General features: G+C 38.6%; 1 protein-coding gene across 1 annotated transcript in view; it reads left to right on the top strand.

Annotated features, from left to right (window-relative positions):
• The first annotated feature begins 465 nt into the window (after nt 1-465).
• Nucleotides 466-6,000, top strand: part of LOC117512161 (collagen alpha-1(XX) chain) — a 166,271-nt gene continuing 160,736 nt past the window's right edge. Inside the window, exon 1 of the mRNA XM_034172138.1 lies at nt 466-663. The gene's annotated coding sequence lies outside the window, so the exon portion shown is untranslated. The remainder of the gene's footprint in view (nt 664-6,000) is intronic.

Genomic DNA, 6,000 nt, shown 5'->3' with positions numbered 1-6,000 from the left:
AAATATTCACTGCATGTGATACTTTGTTTTTACCCACCAAAACAGCGTTTGCTACAAAATGAACTTGGAAAATCATCATTAAACTCATGACCGATGTCCAAAAAACTGAAATAAAACTGGCATTGTGGTTCTTAAAACCTGATATTAGAATTCTTTTACTGAAGTTATGACTGATAATACTGTCTTTTGGCATATTATCATGCTAGTGTTCACTAAAGCGCTAATGTTGTCACGTTATTAGCATAGTTCACCTGCAATTTGAGCTAACATTTGCTAATTATGCAACAGAAAATTCTGAAGATTTTTATTTTCCTATATTTTTGTTTCTGGGGCTGAACTGGACAGACATAAATTTCCAGTAATTATGCCGGTTAATAATGAAAATGAAGATAATGTGTTCTTTGAGCTGACTTGTATTTTGGCTTTGTCTGCTCTGAAGAAGGTTTTTATAGAGTTCTTCAGACTCCCACACCCTTGCAGGGGCAGGAGGAGGCTCCTGTTTCCAGGAACGTGTCAGATTTCAGACTGAGGTCTGGTTCAGATAGGACCTGATTTTGGGGGGAGCTGGTTGCAGAGTTTAGAGGAACTGGAGCAGACTGACAGTCCCCCTCCGCAATGCTCTTCGCTCTTTGAGGGATTAACATCGATTCACCCCACAGACAGGTAAGAGCTCACCTGAGCCATTTAAGACTTTGCTCTCACATAGTTTTTCACCATTTCAGGTTTGTTTGTCAGGAAACATTAAAAGACATGAGAGTCCTGAACTGCCACAGGCTGTATGTGGAGGTTGGAGACCTGAGGTCGACACACCTGTGTGCGCTTCACTGACGACATTATAACGTTGATAACTCACTGCCAAAATCAGCTTTTGTAGTAAGCTTAAGCATGCAGGGCTTATTTGGAAAAATATAAAAGTTAGAGCAGGTCCACAGGTAGTTGGAGAGTGGAACACTTTTTGTAATGTTGCCTCTGTAGTCCACTGCAGTGGAACCATCAATATCCTGTAGGGTGCTTCCCACTAGTCCTAGGGTCCACTAGTGCTCGCATTAAGGAGATCATGTTGAAGTTTTTACATTTGTGGTAGGCTATATCTTGCACTAAAGTAGGTTAAGTAATGTTACACAAATGTGACATTTAAAAAACCCCATTTAATTATAGTGAATTACGATTATTGATTTTCAATTCAACAGATTTATAGACAGCAGTACAATTAAAGGAGATTAATGGATATGTCAACAGAATCATATGTTGAACAAAACTGGATCTAGTATGTTAACTATTTGGAAGTATTACATTTATTTGTGAACTTTAAAATCACTGTGGGTTTGTAATGTACACCATCAAATAGTATAAAGAGGTTAGGACTAATGGACCCTCCCCTCTTGTATTGTAGACTTTTTGCTTGGGGTTTAACAACACACCCAGGACAACTCCTTAGGGGTTTGATTCTTCTCTGGCTGTGGTTATTGCACCTCAAGTCACAACGTCATGGTGGTGTGGAACAGAGGAGGACTTCTGTAAAACAAAACACATCAGCTCTGGGCTTCAGCCTCTGTTGTGCCTTCTGGTAAACTGCAGCATTTCAATTATTATCTTGAAGAAAATCCTTCTTGAAGCTGTGTAACTGGTGATGCAGTGGACAAAGTTGCAACGTGCACAGTTTCTACAATTACAGCTACAAAAGCCTCCTCAGAACTTTTTCATTTTGTCATGGGTGTCTTGGTGGCTTCCCTCACTCATCTCTTTATTTGTAGGATCACTCAGTTTTTGAGATCTACCTACTCCAGACAGATTTTCCACACAGTACCATGCTGTTTGTATTGACTGATGTAAATGAAGGCCAAGACATATTTCGTAACTTGGAAATATTCATGTATCCATCTTCTGACTTCTCTAAAGAAAACTGGATGTAAAGGTGATGACTTGCATTTACAGTCATTCGTATTTTTTATTTTATGGGGTCTGAAAACAGAATAAGTATACAAATAGCTGTAATTCCTAAATAATTAATGCAATATTTTTGTTAAATCCCTTGAACTAAAGCCAACAGTCTATGCTACAGGTATAGCTTGATTATTTCATTTAAATGGTCTTGTGATGGTCTGCAGACACTTGTATTATATTTGTTAGTAAACTACACACACACACACACACACACACACACACACACACACACACACACACACACACACACACACACACACACACACACACACACACACACACACACACACGATATATGTATATATAGTTGTATAATTATCTAATCATATACAACTACATCTACATATATCACCTTGGCTAAAACTGAAACACAGACAAAGTCATTACTCTAAAATGAACATTAAAATACCTCAGAAGTTCAGAATGAAGGCAGGCTTTGGTGACAAGAACTCTCTTGAAGGGGGACAATGTCACATTTCTTTCTGATACTTCCACCTCCTTCATTGATTTCTTACTTATGATCCTGAGGTTCTTGTGAATGTTTACAGCAAACGTTTAATTCCTGTTTGTCAATTTGGGACTCCTTCCTCAATAACGTATTGCAAAAGTATTCGGCCCCTTAGTATACAAAAAGTAAATCAGGCTTCTCAATATAAAAATTTGTAAACTTCCTTAAGCTCAAAGCAAACCTCTACAATCTGATATAAATTAATTAAAATAAAGTAATCGGCCCCTTTGGTATAACACCTGTAAATAAACAGTTTTATTGCCAGTTTTCTTCAGATGTAAGGGGATGGATATGTGATCATTTCCAAGTCACTGAATATGTCTTGGACTTCATTTACATCAATTATGAAGAAATGCAAACAGTATGACACTCTATGGTAAATCTGTGTAGAGTGGATAGTTCTCAAAAACTGAGTGACTGCGCAAGAAGGAGAAGAGTGAGGAAAGCCACCAAGACACTTAGAAGTTCTAGGCTTCTTTGGCTGTGATTGGAGAAATTGTGCGTCGTGCAAATTTTGCATCACCACTCTTAGCTTCATAGTGTAGTAGAGCAGAGAATGATACTCTTTCACCAAAACAGATCAAATATAGGTTTGCATCTCAGATGTACCTTCTGGCAATTTGTAGCTGAACTTTCAGGTCTTCTTTTTAAGAAAAACCTCCTCTATACCACTTCATCATGAAGCTGTATAACTGGGGATACCTGGGAGAAACCTGATTGACTTTTTGCCTTTGAAATGGTATAAATGAATGAAAATGCGTGAAAGGGGCCGAATACTTTATATAGTAAAGGTCCATGAATATTTTTGAGCTTAACAACCATGATTTGTAGATGTCAAAATCTTGTAATTCTTTCACTTTTATACATTTATTTTTAATTAATTTAATTTCTTTATTTTGTTTTTAAATACAAGAAAGGCAGTGGCTCTAAAGCTAGGCCAGTCAGAAACAATTGTCCAGTTAACCCTCAATTATGCAGTTGGACATTGAGATGCTTTTACAAATAATTCTATCAATTTGGGAATCGTCTGTTATCTTTCATGCTGTTTTCAGTTGACATTGATTCATCTTGGTCTATATAAACCGCTAATCCACTGAAAGTCTGATGTAGTGGGAAAAGGGAACACTGTAAATCTACCTTGTAACTGTTATTTTTAAATACCTTTATGAAATTAAGCAGACAGTGACTTAAGACATTTTTTGATGAATTAAAAATGTCTTAATTTCTAAATAGCATTCAGTGCCAACTATTGTCACGTAGTAACTGGGACACACTGGTTTCATGCCAAAGAAGTCAAACACAAAGTTCATTCTCTCTGTGGGTACTCTTAAAAAACAAACGAACAAAAAACACTAAATATTAGCAGGGCTTGTTTTTAGTCTATGTTGAGTTATTTTTTTAGTATTTGACTTCACTGATTGCACTGCTTTCTGGACTCCTTTAGAATTTGTGGGATCCCCACGACATTGCTGTTCATCACTGACCTGTACACTGTTAATCTTGAGTGATGTGCACAATGAAACCAGAATCTCTGATTTCTTCTTATTAAACTCTGAGGTCCATCAAGGTGTGTTCTGGCACCGACTCTGTTCAGTTCAACGCTTGCACTGACTGGGTGCTTGGCAAGGTCATAGAGTCCAGTGACCTGGATGACTTTGTGAAAGAGGAAAGGCTGATTGATTTTGAGTTTGCTGTGGTGTTTTTTTAAATCAATGGATGCCCTGGTTGTAGCATTCGAGTAGTGAAGTGTCTTGGTTTGTGACTCAAGATTAAGGGCCCCTTCACACATAGTGTGATGTATGGATGAAGTGCGCACTTAGTACGCATGACGTGGGAATCGTGTGCAGCCGTGTATATCGTCCCTGTCGCCAACACCTTGTACAGTAGTGTTCAGAATAATAGTAGTGCTATGTGACTAAAAAGATGAATCCAGGTTTTGAGTATATTTCTTATTGTTACATGGGAAACAAGGTACCAGTAGATTCAATAGATTCTCACAAATCCAACAAGACCAAGCATTCATGATATGCACACTCTTAAGGCTATGAAATTGGGCTACTAGTAAAAAAAAGTAGAAAAGGGGTGTTCACAATAATAGTAGCATCTGCTGTTGACGCTACAAACTCAAAACTATTATGTTCAAATTGCTTTATTAGCAATCCTGTGAATCACTAAACTAGTATTTAGTTGTATAACCACAGTTTTTCATGATTTCTTCACATCTGCGAGGCATTAATTTTGTTGGGTTGGAACCAAGATTTTGCTAGTTTACTAGTGTGCTTGGGGTCACTGTCTTGTTGAAACACCCATTTCAAGGGCATGTCCTCTTCAGCATAAGGCAACATGACCTCTTCAAGTATTTTGACATATCCAAACTGATCCATGATACCTGGTATACGATATATAGGCCCAACACCATAGTAGGAGAAACATGCCCATATCATGATGCTTGCACCACCATGCTTCACTGTCTTCACTGTGAACTGTGGCTTGAATTCAGAGTTTGGGGGTCGTCTCACAAACTGTCTGTGGCCCTTGGACCCAAAAACAACAATTTTACTCTCATCAGTCGACAAAATATTCCTTCATTTCTCTTTAGGCCAGTTGATGTGTTCTTTGGCAAATTGTAACCTCTTCTGCACATGTCTTTGACAATGTCGGACTCTGTAGTTTTCTCTGGGCCCCTCCCCAATCGGACCGGGAGTGACATGTTTAGCCGCATGTTCTCCTTGAATTGCTGGCTGTCTGAGTGGTGTCCAAAAAATGAGGTGGGCTTCATAGATAATTGGCAAAGCTTCTGGGGAAAACCTGGTCTTGTTAGGAGAGACGGCATCCATCCCACTTTGGATGGAGCAGCTCTCATTTCTAGAAATCTGGCCAATTTTCTTAAATCCTCCAAACCGTGACTATCCAGGGTTGGGACCAGGAAGCAGAGTTGTAGTCTTACACACCTCTCTGCAGCTTCTCTCCCGCTGCCATCCCCTCATTACCCCATCCCCGTAGAGACGGTGCCTGCTACCAGACCACCAATAACCAGCAAAAATCTATTTAAGCATAAAAATTCAAAAAGAAAAAATAATATAGCACCTTCAACTGCACCACAGACTAAAACAGTTAAATGTGGTCTATTAAACATTAGGTCTCTCTCTTCTAAGTCCCTGTTGGTAAATGATATAATAATTGATCAACATATTGATTTATTCTGTCTTACAGAAACCTGGTTACAGCAGGATGAATATGTTAGTTTAAATGAGTCAACACCCCCGAGTCACACTAACTGTCAGAATGCTTGTAGCACGGGCCGGGGCGGAGGATTAGCAGCAATCTTCCATTCCAGCTTATTAATTAATCAAAAACCCAGACAGAGCTTTAATTCATTTGAAAGCTTGACTCTTAGTCTTGTCCATCCAAATTGGAAGTCCCAAAAAACAGTTTTATTTGTTATTATCTATCGTCCACCTGGTCGTTACTGTGAGTTTCTTTGTGAATTTTCAGACCTTTTGTCTGACTTAGTGCTTAGCTCAGATAAGATAATTATAGTGGGTGAT

Source organism: Thalassophryne amazonica, chromosome 6, assembly GCF_902500255.1.
Source record: "Thalassophryne amazonica chromosome 6, fThaAma1.1, whole genome shotgun sequence".
Classification (NCBI taxonomy): Eukaryota; Metazoa; Chordata; class Actinopteri; order Batrachoidiformes; family Batrachoididae; genus Thalassophryne; species Thalassophryne amazonica.
Note: the sequence above shows the minus strand (reverse complement) of the source record. Positions and strands in the feature narration are given on the sequence as shown.